This window comes from Anabrus simplex, chromosome 4 (assembly GCF_040414725.1).
Source record: "Anabrus simplex isolate iqAnaSimp1 chromosome 4, ASM4041472v1, whole genome shotgun sequence".
NCBI lineage: Eukaryota > Metazoa > Arthropoda > Insecta > Orthoptera > Tettigoniidae > Anabrus > Anabrus simplex.
This window is the reverse complement of record NC_090268.1, coordinates 33,009,396-33,026,855: the sequence shown is the minus strand read 5'-3', so window position 1 is coordinate 33,026,855 and position 17,460 is coordinate 33,009,396. Positions and strand designations below refer to the sequence as shown.

At 38.8% G+C, this 17,460-nt stretch overlaps 1 protein-coding gene across 1 annotated transcript in view; it reads left to right on the top strand.

The window, feature by feature from the left end:
* LOC136872370 (PX domain-containing protein kinase-like protein) overlaps positions 1-17,460 on the top strand; it is a 103,850-nt gene that overhangs the window by 73,422 nt on the left and 12,968 nt on the right. The gene's annotated exons all lie outside the window — the stretch shown is intronic.

The following is a 17,460-nucleotide window of genomic DNA, read 5'->3' as shown; positions in this document are numbered from 1 at the left end:
TTCAGGCATGGCTGTAACAACTAAAAGGTTCTTCCGGTGTTCTTTCTCTATGATTATATAATCAATCATGGTCTTTGTTCGTCTGTCTCCCCAACCATACCTTGTAATCTTCTGACTGTTCTTCTTCCTAAACCAGGTGTTTCCAACAACCATTTGGTTCCTCATGCAAAAATCCACCAACAACTCGCCTTCTGGATGTACATTTCCATATCCAAAGGGCCCTACAACATCTTCATTTTCTTGTCTTTCCATTCCAACTTGTGCATTTAGATCTCCCATCAATAGCACTTCCTTATCTTCTATCCGTCTCTTCACGTCCTCTAAAAAGTCCTCTAGATGTTTATCTATGCAACCCGTTTGTGGGGCATACAACTAAAATAGATCTTTCATGCCATTTTCAAACTGCAGTCTCATTACCATCATCCTATCGCTGACGCATTTTGTATATTCCACATATTCTTAGATTTCTTTTCTAAGTGTGATGGACACTCCATTTTTTGCCTTAGGTCCTCCGCTGTAATACAGCCTGTATCCTTTCAGAGGAATCTCTCCCGGACCCCTTTTCTTGGTCTCACACAGTCCAAATATGGCTATACCTTTTTCTTTCATGAAGTCAACCAGTTCTTCTGTCTTTCCCGTCAGTGTCAGGACATTTACTGCCGTGGTCTTGATGTAGTTTAGTGCTGGTTGCCCACTTCTCACAGTTTCCCCAGCACCTGCAGAGCTGTGCGTCGCTTTTAGCAACCTTTTCTGAGGCACCATATCTGCTTTATCCATATAGACTATTGTTACGATGGGTTCGCCACACCCAAAGGCATTTTATACCTACTGCCAGGTTCAAAATTAGGCCGTCCCTAACATGGAGACAGACGCCTTTTGTAGCCGCTCCTCTGGAGTACAGATGCTACAGGTTTGCCCTTTCCGCCATCTCCACCGTACCAAAGTCCACCTTCTCTGCTGTGAGTGCCGTTGAGGTCTTCACTCGTTACCCTGAGCTGGAACCCATACCAGATGTTACACACCGGGTCAGTATGCTCTGGGACTCACATAAGCAGGGGCGCCACTCCCTGGGTAGGGCTGCCTGCCTCCGAAGAGGGTCCCTACCTGCTACCTGCAAGAAATTCACTAAGCAGGTTAAATCGGAACTCAGACAGAGAAAACAAGACACGCAGCCAAGTGACCAGTATACAAGTCCATTTTCTTCAGAAGAGGTACAAAAAGATTTGTACACACTCAGAAATGATAAAGCTGCAGGACTTGATGGCATATAGCCAGAACTTATAAAGAACTGTGGTCCAGCAACCAAACGTTGGCTTATAGACATGATATTGTATAGGCTTTTGGGCTTGTGCCGTGTCAAGAAAATAAGGTGAAATTCTTAACGTATCGCAGAAAACTGTGCTCTGCGTCCTCAGAAGAATTCTCGACTGTCCACGAGAAAGGCTTCTTAAACAATGACACTTTTGAATTTGGAACGTTATAATAGAAATAGAAGTGGAAATGGTACGTTCATTCACCACCAGGTGGCCCCCCAGGACGTGGCACAATGCTAGCGTTCGAAGCGGAAGCTGACCGAACTATCACAATCACACTAAGCAGTCCACATAACATGTTTGCGTAACATATGACAGGTGTAAGACATAGACATAAGCCTGGAATGAAACATCTGGCGACGAGGAACGCACGAATTTGGAAAAAAAACACTGAGACGAAACAACAATAGTGAAGGGACAGGGAAGGGAACTACCTATGTAAATTCTTAATGGCTGGCAACCAAGTATTACTTAATTGATAGCTGGTGTCCCTGTTGAAATTGTTAGGATTTCTACGTAATTTCCACAGCTTCCCGTATAATCCTGGACCTGTAGTGTCTAGTGTGGGTAAGAGCTCGAGCATCTTGGAACATGTATAGACAAGAAATGTGTTTTTCCACCAATCAATATTTAATTTATTGTAAACTTATGTTCTAACTTATTGTAACTTTTTACCTTTGACCACAGATATTTTAACTTCATGCTACTGTATGTTGCATTTTCATCCCCCATTAGACATCCAGATGTCTAACACAATAACAACTTGTGATTTTGTCTAATGGCTGGAAACTAATCATGTACTAGCTGATGATGGCCGTTAAGGGCTGAAACCAGTACTAGTGTAATCTGTTTACAATAAATTAAGTATTGATTGGTGGAAAACCACATTTCTTGTCTATACATTGAATCTATCAATACGGAAAATGACATTTATCTATATATATAAAATAAGAGTTTTGTCTGTACATTGCTCAGAATTTGAAAATAATGGTATTTCTGTATCAGTCATGTCCATAGTAACAAGAAAATGCACTTTTTACTTTTCCGTAATTTCTGTCTGTCTGTCTGTCTGTCTGTCTGTCTGTCTGTCTGTCTGTCTGTCTGTCTGTCTGTCTGTCTGTCTGTACACACATCACGAGAAAACGGTTGAAGAGAATTTAATGAAAATCGGTATTTGAAGTCGGGGGATGAGCCTCTACAATCTAGGCTATAAATCATTTTACTCACTCTGAGTGAAATGGTAGTTTAGGGGAAGGCCTAAAATTGAATTCTCAACTATTTATGTTATTATTGGTCTAATGAAAATCGGTATGTGAAGTCGGGGGATGAGCCTCTACAATCTAGGCTGTAAATCATTTTACTCACGCTGAGTGAAATGGTAGTTTAGGGGAAGGCCTAAAATTGAATTCTCAACTATTTATGTTATTAGTGGTCGTATTTGAAAGAAAATGGGTATGCAAAGTTGGGGAATAAGTTGCTACAATTTCGACTATCAATAATTGTATTCACGCTGAGAAAAATGGTAGTTTAGGGGAAGGCCTAAAATATAATTCTCAAATATTGTTGTTATTAGTAGTCCTATCTTGATGAAAATCGGTATGCAAAGTCAGGAAATAAGTCGCTATAGTCTAGGCTGTAAATTATTTTATTCACGCTGAGTGAAATGGTAGTTTAGGGAAAGGCCTAAAATGTAATTCTCAAATATTTCTTATTAGAGGTGTAGGCTAATCGATGAATGCTACATAACTAGGGTTATATAGTATTAAATTTCCTATTATTCATGTCTTATACATTGTTACCGTACTGGCTATGATCACAAAGATATTCATGATTTTGGATTTTTGTTACCAAGTCCATATCAGCGCTGAGTAACCAGAAATGGGTAAACAGTATTTAATGAAAATCGGTATGTAAAGTCGGAGAATAAGAAACTACAGTTTATGATATAAAATATTTTACAAATCACAGAATTGAAAGAAAACTAAATGTGAAGGCCTACAATATAGAAAGCTCATAACGTTGATCAACAATAACATTACATTGACCATTGTTTGTCGTGATGTTTGTGTCATCTGTTGCCCTTCATCTCCGGTAGATAGGATTACTGCTGCGTACAGAGTATTTTTTATTTGATTTACGTCGCACCCACATAGATAGGTTTTATGGCGACGATGGGATAGGAAAGGGCTAGGAGTGCCTTAGGCCTTAATTAAGGTACAGGCCCAGCATTTGACTGGTGTGAAAGTGGGAAACCACGGAATACCATCATCAGCGCTGCCGACAATGGGGTTCGAATCCACTATCTCTCGGATGCAAACTCACAGCTGCGCACCGCTAACCACACGGTCAATTTGCCCAGTCATACAGAGTGTAACAACGTGCCTGAATATTGATGGGAAGTAGCTGGGGAGTTAGATAACTTTCTTCTTTAGCATGACATTCCCCTGGTTTATAAATTTTCTGATACTACTGGTACGTAACACACTGGATCATCATAGCATTCGGGCTATTTAATCCCTACTCTGAGGCACTGATTGGAATGAACAGTGTGCATATTTAGCGGAATAATGGCAGATGAGTGTTCATGGCAATCTGTAGCCTGGTCATCCCAGCTCTGGAACTTTGGACTATTAGATTGGCACCGCAATCTAACCGCAGCACTGTTCATTAAAAGTGATAAAACGTGCGGCTTTCCATTTGATCGAGTATTTTATATGATAGCATTGCTTTTAATCGCTACATTCATATTTACGTTTTTGTAATGACCTATGTTGATTTCAGGTTAAGAAAACCACAAAGTCAGTCTTTCTGAGAATCCCGTAGCGAAGCACGGGTACATCAGCTAGTAAATAATAATACGGAAGCCAACCAGGCAAAACGTAACGCATTCAAATATCAAAACTTGAAAATTAAACTAATGAACGCAACCAAAAGCATTGCCTTTTTGAAGGAATGCCTTTCAAACAACTTAACACCGAAGTTTCTCCAGAAATACAATAATAAACACAGACAAACTGCTCAGACACGCAAAACACAAAACAGGACTAATGAAATTTGGTTAAAAGAAGAAATAAAATTCTTATATCGTAAGAAACACCACCTCAATAATGAACTTTATTTAACACATCTGAAAGCATCCCATGAACTCCCACATACCTATTGGAATTACTTTCAACAAATTTCCAGAGATAAAATATAAGACTTAGTCATAAAGAAACAAAACACACTAAACAAAAAACTGGAAGCACTGAAACAACAAAATAAACCAAAGCCACTAACCATAATCCAAAACAAAGATCCCTCTCTTCCTAACAAGGATTCCCAACATAAATTTCATCCACCTATAAAAACTCTTACACTAACCGCATTTGACGACGTAGAAACGGATATGTTGAGCAAGGGACCCAAACACAACTGGGGTAATGTATCATCCTACCAGAATATTATAACTACCATTACCAAAACAGAACTTGCTTTACAAAGGATTCCATATGATATACAAGACGAAGTTAGACACAAAATCAGTAGAAAGATCCCGCAATACATCTATAATATTCACAATAATAACTTAAACATGAATACCACCAATAGATCAAACTTAAACAAACACAAAAATAAAATAGAACAATCTACTAATAGCGAAGGCCGACAAGGGCAACACTACGGTCATTATGGATAAAAGTGATTACATAACAAAGACTAAAAAATGTTTCCAAGACAACACTTTTTCTATTAAACGCCGAGATCCAACCAATAACATACAAAGGAATTTAAAACATTTACTCAAAAACACACATTTTCTTCTCACCAAAACTGAATCTGCTAAACTTATAACAATGAACCCCCAGTTACCATCCGCGAAAGCCTACCCTAAAATACACAAAGAAAATGTAGCAATGAGACCAATTATAAACTATAGAGCCAGTCTAACCTATAAATTATTGCAATTCATCCAAAAATTAAAAAAAAAAAGCATTATTCATTTTTAGCAAACAAAACAATACAAAACTCAATAGATTTTTGCAACAGAACCAAAGAACTAAAGATCGAACAACACCATACCCTTGCTTCATTTGACATAACAAACATGTAGCATAACATTCCTGTTAAACAAACAATCAAAATAATAGAATCTAATTTAAAAAACCATAGCAACTTGAGCACCTTAGAAATAAACAAATTCATAAATTTACTTGAATTTGCCATAAACAATAACTATTTCAGATTTCACAATACCATATATCAGCAACAAGGCCTACCTATGGGATCTCCTGCCTCCGGAATATTAGCAGAAATATATATAGATTACTTAGAACACACGTCAATTAATAAAATAGATAATATACATTTTTGGTGCAGATTTGTTGACAATATCTTCATAATTATAGATAATAAACCCACTGACGCACAAACTATACAAGACAAACTTAACACTTTAGACCCCCAAATTAAATTCACGAAAGAAACCGAAAATAACCGTACACTAAATTACTTAGACTTGACAATAACCAGACACGACAACCACTTATCCTACAAGATCTACAGGAAACCATAAAAAATGACTCCATTCATCCCAATACACACAAAAGAGCAGCCTATTGTAGTATGGTATATAGAGCTTTTAACATCCCAATGACAACATAAGACCAAAATAATGAATTGAAATTAATCCATGACATAGCTAAACATAACGGATATAGCAAAGAAATGATCAACAAAATCATTCACAAAATAAAATCCCAACCTAAAACTAACTAAAACAGCCAAACACAAAAAAGATTATGCCCTATGTACCTTTAACAACACCCATATATATATATATATATATATATATACCATAAGTAATATTTTTAAGAAGCACAACATGAAAATAGCATTCAAAACCACACACAACAGCACCAACACTATACATAACACTAAAACAGTCAATAATAATAACAAATACAACCAATCAGGTGTCTACCGTATCAAATGTAACAACTGTGACACAAGTTATATTGGACGTACAGGCAGAAACTTCACCATCCTCTATAATGAACATATAAATGCAGTAAAACATAACCATTTCTCATCAATAGGCCAACATGTAGAAGAATCTAAGCATAGTTTCACAGACATCAATAACGATATGACGAAACTAAACATAAACTCTTAAGGGCCCACTGCTCAACATAACCGAAGATTTCTATATTTCTTTGGACCAATACGCTTATCCCAATCATAACATTAATGATATTACAGAGAAAACCAGCATCATTTTTGATAAAACCATTCCGGCATTAAAGAATGATTACCTCAAAATAGTAAACACACGCTCTAACAAACCAACGAATCACAAGCCCAACCCTGCCCCTACTTCCCCAATAGTCACTCCTTCCTCCCCTCCACCTACATCCCCCTCCACAGCTAATATGAGCCCCAGACGCACTCGTAGTAGAACACAGCAAGCCTTCAGACATATTGGTACAAGACCTCCACAACAATAGTAAGTACTCTTTCCATATACACACCAGGCATTCCTTCATACACACACTATACTTATATTAGCTTATCTTCACAGACTACAACCACAAACGAACGTAGACGAGAGAGGTGTCGCCACCAACAGCTTCTAAATTCAAACTCAAGACCTGCAGTTTATTATATTTAAAAAAATTTACTGGAGTACATCACAGTTGGATTATATAACATAAATTTTTTTTTTTCAAGACAAAGGTGACCAATATGACACATATCAGCCTCAGAACATTCTCGAAGATTACCTCACACAGCTAAACCAACATGACATAGAAGCAAGGGAACCACATAGAAGATAGAAGAATTGAATCTAAGCAACGTGAACTTAAATTTTAATAAGTGTCTAACCTATACATACCGAATTTTAGTGTGTTAAAACTTTTTAAGTGTTTTACATTGTGGCCCATGTGTTTTAATATGTTCTGTATACTCATGTTCTAACTTATTGTAACTTTTTACCTTTGACCACAGATATTTTAACTTCATGCTACTGTATATTGCATTTCCATCCCCCATTAGACATCCGGATGTCTAACACAATAACAACTTGTGATTTTCTCTAATGGCTGGAAACTAATCATGTACTAGCTGATGATGGCCGTTAAGGGCTGAAACCGGTACTAGTGTAATCTATTTACAATAAATTAAGTATTGATTGGTGGCAAAACACATTTCTTGACTATACATTGAATCTATCAATACGGAAAATGAAATTTATAAATAATAACATCTTGGAACATGACATCATGACCCGACGATAGAGCGTACTCAGCTATTGCCGATTTGTCAGGTTGGTTGAGACGAATATTACGTTCATGTTCTTTGATACGGGTACCAATGGACTGGCATGTTTGGCCGATGTATATTTTGCCGCACGTACAGGGAATTTCGTATACCCCAGGATGTAAAAGTGGGGACAATTTGTCCCTAGTTTTACTCAGACTGTGAGCAATTTTAGTGGCGGTGCCAGACACTGTTTTTATATTGTGTTTGCGGAGGACTTTGGCAATTGTGGTGTTGTGGATGTAAGGCAAGTAGGCAGTTCCCTTCACTTCTTCCTTCTGTGAGATTTGCTTGGTAGTTTCTCTGGGATGCAGGGCTCTATGAATTTGCAAATCGCTGTAACCATTACCCTTAAACGCGACTTTGAGCGGCTATCAATAAAGTAATACTTTTTTGCCAGCCATTAAGAATTTATGTAGGTAGTTCCCTTCCCTGCCCCTTCACTATTGTTATTTCGTCTTGGTGTTTTTTCCAAATTCGTACGTTCCTCGTCGCCGTATGTTTCATTCCAGGCTTATGTCTATGTCTTACACCTGTCATATGTTACGCAAACACGCTATGTGAACCACTTAGTCTGATGGTGATAGTTCGGTCAGCTTCCGCTTCGAACACTAGTGTTGTGCCACATCCTGGGGGGGGCCACCTGGTGGTGAATGAACGTACCATTTCCACTTCTACTTCTATTATAACGTTCCAAATTCAAAAGTGTCATTGTTTAAGAAGCCTTTCTAGTGGACAGTCAAGAATTCTTCTGCGGACGCAGAGCACAGTTTTCTGCGAAACGTTAAGAATTTCACCTTATTTTCTTGACACGGCACAAGCCCAAAAGCCTATACAATATCATGTCTATAAGTACAGGCCGTGAAAGCATTAATGGGAACATTAAAATCCTCTATGGGGAGGATACTTTCAAGACGGCTTCAAAATTCAGTAAATTAAGGAGAAAGAAGTCTATTCTTCTTTCTTCTTTGTGCTTTCTTTATCAATTATTTCAATTTTAACTGTTTCTACTGAGATGCAGGGACCATAACATCATTCCCAACTGTGTGAAGCTGAAGCACACGTTAAATACACCGAAAGCCAGGAGAATATATCAATGCGCTAGCAAGGCTCTTGTGATCGAGAGAGTGCATAACACTCGTAGGGAACTGGATTCAGTCTCCCGAGAGTTGTTTCATTTACACCTGATGTTAAGCAACACTCTTTCGCGGGAATTGTGGTTGACTTTCGATCGCATTACTGCTATACAGGCTGAACAAAAATTCAACCAGGTGTTATTCAGACAGAAATCTAAGTTCCTCCGTCTAGCTCAGAAACAGGCGGTCTCTCGCACGAACCCAGGTGCTAGTAAAACTGTCGTCAATCTTTCCAAGAAATCCTTAGATGAGAACCAAATGGCAGTTCTAGCTAGGGGTCTTAATTTCGCTGTCGCTCCCTCTAAAATTCCAACTGAGGAGTTAATTACTTCCGTTGAGGCAGCCATCCACAAACTACCTACGGATGAGGCTGAGGAGTTAAGACAGAAATGTGTGAGACTCATAAGGTCCGCTGTTGTACCGGCGCCCAATTTAACAAGAGGCGAAAGGAGAGCTCTGAAGGAACTTAGAGATGATTCCGAACTGAGACCATTCTCTGAGCTGATAAGGGTAATGCGACAGTGGTTGTGGACACTGACGACTGTAAGAATAAGATATCGGTTATAGTGTCAGAGCCTTCCTACAGACTGAGCTCACGTGACCCCACCACTCGTGTGTCCAACGCCACCGCGAAGCTCTTAAGGCAATCATCAATTCCAAAAGAGGAGGCTAAACATCTGTCCCCGGGGGATGCAGTGCCACCTAGATTATATGGACTGCCTAAGATCCATAAGAAAGATGATCCCCTCAGACGTATTGTTAGTGCAATAGGTTCTCCTATGTATGCTCTGGCTAAATACCTAAGCAAATTGCTTCAGCCACACATAGGTCGTACTGAATCATACTTCAGGGACTCTTGGTATTTCGTCAACAAGCTGTCAACCATAACCCTTCAACCTAATGCACTTTTGGTGAGTTTCGATGTGGAGTCCTTGTTCACTAAAGTGCCGATTGATTAGGTCATGTCTCTCATTGAACACCTGATCCCTGAGGACATTACTAAGCTATTTTACCACTGCATGACATTCAGCTATTTCTTGTGGGGTGGGAATTTTTATGAACAGACGGATGGAGTGGCTATGGGAAGTCCATTTTTGCTCGTAGTAGCTAATTTCTTTACGGAGCATTTTGAGGAGGAGGCTATTGCTTCGGCGCCCATCAAGCCTATGATATGGTGGAGGTATGTTGATGATGTATTTGTGATCTGGACAGAAGGTCCTGAGAAACTCCATCTATTTCTAGACCACCTAAATCAGCAGCATCCGTCAATAAAATTCACTATGGAGATGGAGTCGGACGGATGCCTTCCTTTCTTGGATGTTCTAGTAAGAAAGAAACCGGACAGCTCCTTAGGACATACTGTCTATCGTAAGCCTACCCACACAAATCGCTGTCTTCATGCAGATTCTCACCACCATCCAGCACAAAAACAAGTCATCCTCACGACACTCACCAAGTTTAACAAATAACTTACTGTTATTATTCCAACTCACCAAGAGGGCGAGACGAATTTGTGAGCCATCACATATCCAGATGGAGATGGACACGCTCAAAGTCGCGTTTAAGGGTAATGGTTACAGCGATTTGCAAATTCATAGAGCCCTGCATCCCAGAGAAACTACCAAGCAAATCTCACAGAAGGAAGAAGTGAAGGGAACTGCCAACTTGCCTTACATCCACAACACCACAGATCGAATTGCCAAGGTCCTCCGCAAACACAGTTTAAAAAACTGTGTTTGGCACCGCCACTAAAATTGCTCACAGTCTGAGTAAAACCAAGGACAAATTGTCCCCACTTTTACATCCTGGGGTATACAAAATTCCCTGTACGTGCGGCAAAGTATACATCGGCCAAACATGCCGGTCCATTGGTACCCGTATCAAAGAACATGAACATAATATTCGTCTCAACCAACGTGACAAATCGGCAATAGCTGAGCACGCTCTATCGTCGGGTCATGATGTCATGTTCCAAGATGCTCGAGCTCTTACCCACACTAGACACCACAGGTCCAGGATTATACGGGAAGCTGTGGAAATACATAGAAATCCTAGCAATTTCAACAGGGACACGGCTATCAATTAAGTAATGCTTGGTTGCCAGCCATTAAGAATTTATGTAGGTAGTTCCCTTCCCTGCCCCTTCACATTTGTTATTTCATCTCGGTGTTTTTTCCAAATTTGTACGTTCCTCGTCACCAGATGTTTCACTCCAGGCTTATGTCTATGTCTTACACCTGTCATTTCCCTAATCACCTCAAAGCTATAGACCCACAGCTCTACTAATTGTTACATATAAGCTTCTAGAAAGACTGATCTTCAATAGAATAGCTCCTGGAATTGAACACCTTATTCAACTTGAGCAAGCTGGTTTCCGGCATGATCGAGACTGCGATGATCAGGTTCTCACTTTGACTTCCTTCCTTGAAACAGGATTTGAGAGGAAAATCAAAAATCTATCCGTGTTCCTTGATCTCACGGCTGCTTTTGTCATTGTTTGGAAAGAAGGCATTCTCCTGAAACTCGTCAGGGCAGTATCATGTCTAAAATTTTCACCCTGGTAAAAAAGATGCTCATTAACAGATTTTTCCAAAATCATACAGAACATGCCCATGGTAGATTCCATAAACTAGAGGCTTGCCCCAGGGATCAGTCTTGTCTCCCATTCTCTTCAACTTATCCATGATCTCCCAGAAACCGTATCTTCTAAGTTCATCTGTGCTGATGATATCACCCTCACCATACAATGAACAGACTTCAATGAGGCAGGAGACATTCTATTCCAAGACCTTGACAAGATGGGTGATTGTTTCAAAAAATGGCACCTGAAACCTAGTCCACTAAAGACACAGGTAGCTACGTTCCACCTAAATAATAGGCTGGCAAACTAACAACCTACTATCAGGTTCGGAAACCACACACTACAGTGTAATACCAACCCAAAATATCTGGGTGTAACTTTAGACAAGTCCTTAACCTATCAACGCTATCTTGAGAAACTGGCTGCTAAGCATGAAAGCTGTAACAACTTGCTGGGTAGACTAGCTGGTACTTCTTGGGACGCAGATGCGTGTACACTATGAACAACTGCTCTAGCAATAGTATATTCACCGGCTGAATATTGTTCCTCTGTATGGCTCAATAGCTCCCACACTAGTCTGGTTGATGTCCAACTGCACCACACAATGAGAATTATATCTGGTACTCTGTGCTTCACTCCTATTCAGTGGTTACCATTACTGAGCAACATTTAGCCTCCTCACATCAGACGGCAAAGCACCCTTGTTAGGCTGTGGACCAGGATAGTGAAAAACAGTTACCTCCCAATACATCAGGATACAGGTATAATCATTTCGTGTGGCTATTTCTAGCCGAGTGCAGCCCTTGTAAGGCAGACCCTCCGATGAGGGTGGGCAGCATCTGCCATTTGTAGGTAACTGCATGCTATTGTGGTGGAGGATAGTGTTATGTGTGGTATGTGAGTTGCAGGGATGTTAAAGGTTAAAATACCCGACCCGGCCGGTAATTGAACCCGGGACCCTCTGAACTGAAGGCCATTACGCTGACCATTCAGCCAACGAGTCGGACCAGGATACAGGTGAAAATGGCGTAACGAGACTCAAATCATGGAAACCTGCCTGGAAGATGGCAAAGGAATTAGTTAATTCACATTTTAAGTCTGATGAAATATGGAAGTATGAATCATCTCAATCACACCCTCACGGTATTGTCAACATCAGGGATCCAACTACAAAGTTGCCTGGGTTCATCCTTCCTCGCTCCACCTGGACCACACTCAACAGGATATGCTGCGGAATTGGAAGAAGTGCTTCTGCTCTGCATCAGTGGGGCTGGAAAGACTCTCCAACTTGTGACTGTGGTGCTGAAGTGCAAACCATCGTGCTCATTCTGAAGGACTGCCCTATGCGAGCTTTTGCTGGTTCCATCGAGGACATTCATCGAGTGACCCCTGAGGCACTCTCTTGGTTGGAAGAACTGGACATTCATCTATAAGGGACTGAACGACCTCCACATTAACCTCCTTAATCTGGACTTTGTATATATTTTTTATGTATATAGAGTTAATTGTATTTTTTTTTCTGTTAAGAACTTTTACTTAGTCAATTGCCAACTGTAGAATCATACGCTAAATAAATAGTAATTTTCATGTGATGCACTTATGTACGTACAGACAGACATGATGGAAATTTAAAAATTGTTTTTTCTTCTTATCATGTCCATGGCTGACACACAAATACTAATTTTGGAAATTTCTGACCAAAGTATAGTATACTGGTACAGTAGATACAACCCTGGAAATGTTTTGTCTAAAAGAGGTCAGACCAAGAAAATGCCCAGTCATAGGTTGAAAGGAGTGGTACAAAATATACTGTTCGTGTGGGGTTTTGAATGGTTTCTTGGAAAAATGTCACTAATTGAAGTAGGACAATTTTCACTGTAATTTCATTCAGTAGAAGTATGTCAAAAGATGATCTTGACTTATGAAGTATGCCATTTTCTTGGTGTTTTAGGTGAAATAGATAGTACACCCATAATAACTTAACACATGGAGGCAGTAGAGCTACTTTTCTTTTAACATTCCAGTGATCAGTGATGCTTAACTCTAAATCAGGGATGTAGTTGCTAGGTGGTGGGTTTCTGTGCATGATAGTATAATATTTAATAACTTCCACTTCAGAGCATGGTTTGAATTGAGGGGTGGTCAATGAAATTGCTATAAAAGTACAGATGCCCACTAGCCCATGTGATTTTATCTTGACAAGTACAACCAAAGAGTAGTTGAAAAGATGACATATTAAAATTGTCAGCATGGCCTAATATCCCAGAAAAACATCAACGTTTGTCAGTTGACATTGGCTCTGAAAGCATCCGGCTTCATAGCTAAATGGTTAGCAAGCTGGCCTTTGGTCACAGGGGTCTCGGGTGAGATTCCCGACAGAGTTGGGAATTTTAACTATAATTGGTTAATGCCGCTGGCACTAGGGCTGGGTGTTTGTGTCGTCTTCATCATCATTTCATCCTCCTCAAGACTTACAGGTCGCCTACAGGTGTCAAATGAAAAGACCTGCATCTGGCGAGCCGAACTTGACTTCTGACACTCCTGGCACTAAAATCCATACGCCGCATGCACCAGTACCAAATAGTTATATTTCATTGACACAGTTAATTTAAGTGAAAACTCCACATGTTGGTAACCTCTTGCCAGTGCATTCGAGGCTCTATTGCCTTCAAGAGTTCTGAAAAATAAGTAGAGGCATGCCCGTTTATTGAACTCCTAAAAGATTTGGCAACCCAACCCCACCCACCTCCTCCCAAAGTCATCTCATTTTACTGAAAGCATGCACAAGTGTGTTCAATTTGCTAATATTAATTTTTTGAATACTCTTTAAATATCTCTTTCTTTTAGTATGGTATGTGCAGTCTTCCTCTTGTATAGTATTAATCATCTCTCTAAATGAGGGGATGATTGCTTAGTTAAACTTCAAAACAATTGCCACCATTACCACACCTATACTCTGAGTGAGTCAACTCAAGTCCTAAGCGGTGTCTTTGATGTTATACGTGTTTCATAAAAGCCGTTTATATTACCCGCCAGGTTCAGCAAGAGAACTGAGATGGAGAAGGGGAAAAAGAGGATGTGCTCACATGTGGAAGGATATTTTTCTCGGTTCTTGAATTGACTTTCGGTGTACCATGAAAGGGACTGCTTAGGACCTGAGTTGATGCTGACTATAATGATTTTGAAGCATCAATTTTAAAAAATTAAAAGGAAAATTAACCTTTGAATTATTTGCAGTTTCTCATGTTCAGTTACCCTTTCACTTCTAGATTTATAATCTAGTTTGGAATGTGGATCTTACTGTATATGCATAAATTGAAAATCTGTTAACATCATTTTTTAATACCTAGAATGTGACATATTTTGTTAAGAATGTGCTGCAATGAAGAGGATCCAAGGATGCAATATGAAAAGTTTAAAGTTATCCCATCTCCTGTCTAAATTGCACCTCTCTGCCTTGCCCATTTTGCACACTTTTGGTCATGATGTACAGAATCTTCCCTTCATTTTGTGTTAGAGGAACAAATTCACACTTTTGTATAAAACTTTGGGTTAAAATATATTTATGATTGAAAATAAACTTTTCTATTTCACCATTGGTTGCTATTCTTTCTTTGTAGGCCTGAGAAGCTGATGTGGAACATACAAGAAGTATAAGGTTAATTTGTCAAAATATAAACCTGTTTGCAGTATTCCTGCATGTTTGCATTTGAGATGTTTCTGCATTGCATACAGTTTTCTTTTTAATTTGTAACTGTTCAATATTATTTTTCAGTTTGTTCAAAATCTGTGTTTCATACTGGTGGCTTGATTAGTGATACTGAGTAGAAAGAGAGATGTCTGTAAAATGAAATATATGAGATAAAGTTTTTGTGAAGATTTTTCTACATTCTGAAAAGCTTGACAATATTTTACAAGTTTTGTGAATTTATTCTGAGCACTTTCTGATCCCTTCAGACAAGTGTTGTTAAAGAGATCTTTTAGTATAAACAGCTGCTCTAAGGATTGGGTGTAATATATTATGCTGTAGGGCTATTGAAAGATGAATTTGAAGTCTTCATCCATAACAACAAATGCTGAAATAAAAAAATGAATTTCATACAGAATGAATTTTTTTTTTTTAATATGTTATAAATTATATGGTCAGATTGTTTAAGTTATGTGATATAAATGGTATGCTGAGCTGAATAGCTCAGACAGTAGATTGCTGGCTTTCTAAGCCCAACTTTGCAGGTCCAATCTTGATGCAGTCTGGTGGTATTTGAAAGTGCTCAGATAACGAGAGTCTAGCTCCTGAGGGAGCAATAGTTTTGTGTATCGCCACATAGCGCTGTAAGAAACTAATCGGAGCACTTTGGGAAACTTCGGGCAGTTTGCTGCCGCGTAGCTCAGTAGGGAAGGTAAATGTAATTTGTCAAGGGAGCAATGCGGTTAGGGGTGCGGAGTTGTCAGCTTGCATTCGGGAGTTCAAATCCCACTGTCGGCAGCACTGAAGATGGTTTTCCGTGGTATTCCATTTCCACACAAGGCAAGTGCCGGGGCTGTACCTTAATTAAGCCAAGGCCGCTTCCTTTCCACTCCTAGCCCTTTCCTATCCCATCGTAAGCGTAAGACCTATCTGTGTCGGTGCAACGTAAAGCCAATTGTAAATATATATACACTACTAGCTGTACCCGCAGCTTTTCTCGCGTGGGTTTCGTAACTTGATAAAAGTAACCATTCTTCGCTACTGCACTAAGACATTTTCTGAAAATTCCTAAGATATAAAATCTCACTGAAAACTTGAGTTTCATTTACCCCAGCACCTCTTTGCAAACCATGTTTGTGGTATTGCCTTTTAGGACTAAGATGACCAGGCTACTGGCAGAGTTAACTCCGGATAATGCGGCATAGAACAGTCCACACGAAGAAAAGCCCTCTCTCAAGTTAAAAAAAAAAAAGATGCATTTCTTTCTTTTATTAAAAAAAAAAAAAAAAAAAAGAAGATTCCAAATACCAATTTCCATGTCTATAACATCTTAAAGGAGATTCCAAATACCAATTATTACATCTACAACATCCGTTTTTGAGATATAAGTATCCCCATCAAACGAATTCACCCATTATTGTCCTCTTAACCCCCCTGAAGTGGATTTTCCGAAAACAATAAAATACGTGTTCCTTTAATTTTAAAGGAGATTACAAATACTAATTTTCATGTGTGTAACATGTTCACTTATTGAGATACAAGTATCATCATAAAAAAGAAATCAATCTTTTTCACTTCATTTCACCCACCCCCCTCCATTAAGTGGTTTTTCTGAAAACAAAAAAAATGTGTTTCTTTATTTTTAATTTCACAACTAAAACATCTTTTGAGACATAAGTATCCTCATAAAAAGAATTCAACTCCTCTGAAGTGGATTTTCCAAAAATAATAAAATACATTTTTATTTAAAGCAGATTTCAAATACCAGTTTTCATGTTTGTAACATCTTCACTTATTGAGAAATAAGTATCATCGTAAAAAATAATTCAGTCTTTTTCACTTCTCTTTACTCCCCTCCCTCCCACCTTTAAGTGGAATTTCCGAAAACAAAAAAAAATATGTGTTTATTTTTAATTTCATGACTGAAACATCTTTTGAGACATAAGCATATTCATAAAAATAATTCAACTCCTTTTTCACGCCCTGCACTTAAGTTGATTCCCACCCCCCACACCCCAAATACATTGTTCTTTTATTCTAAAAAGAGATTAAACTTCTGTAACATGTTTAGTTTTTGAGATAAACTGTGAATATATCATTTTAAAAATTAGCCACCCTTTTTTTTTTTTACTTCCTCTTAAGCAGAATTTCCAAAAACAAATTATGTATGTTTCTTTACTTTTACAGGGGATTCCAAATACCAGTTTTCAAGTCTGTAACATGTTACGTTTTTGAGAAATACTGTATAGTCGTTTTAAAAATTCATCCCCTTTGTCACTCCTGCTCCCCACCCCCGCTTCCAAGTAGTTTTTCCTCCCCAAAAAAGTGTTTCTTTATTTTTAAAGGAGATCCCAAATACCAATCTTCATGTCTGTTACATCTTTAGTTTTTGAGATGTATCCTCATAAAAGGTATTCACCGAGCTCAATAGCTGCAGTCGCT